We start from the raw sequence: 236 nt of genomic DNA, 5'->3' as shown, positions 1-236 counted from the left end.
GCAGCAGTAGTTGCAGCAGCAGCAGCAAGAACAGCAGCAGCAAAGACAGCAGCAGGTGCTGCTGTAGCTGCCGACGAGCAGCAGCAGCAACACCAGCAAGAGCTGCTGCTGCTGTGTCGGCTGTTGCTGCTGCTGTTGCTGCTGCTGCTGCAGCACTGCCTGCTGCTGCTTCGATCTCTGTAGCTGCAGCAATTAATTTGTTTGTGCCTGGTTCATACAGACAGCACGAGGGTATT

The sequence above is a fragment of the Eimeria mitis genome, genomic scaffold (assembly GCF_000499745.2).
Source record: "Eimeria mitis Houghton genomic scaffold, Emh_scaff817, whole genome shotgun sequence".
Lineage (NCBI taxonomy): Eukaryota > Apicomplexa > Conoidasida > Eucoccidiorida > Eimeriidae > Eimeria > Eimeria mitis.
The sequence above is the reverse complement of the archived record's forward strand: the minus strand, read 5'-3'. Positions refer to the sequence as shown.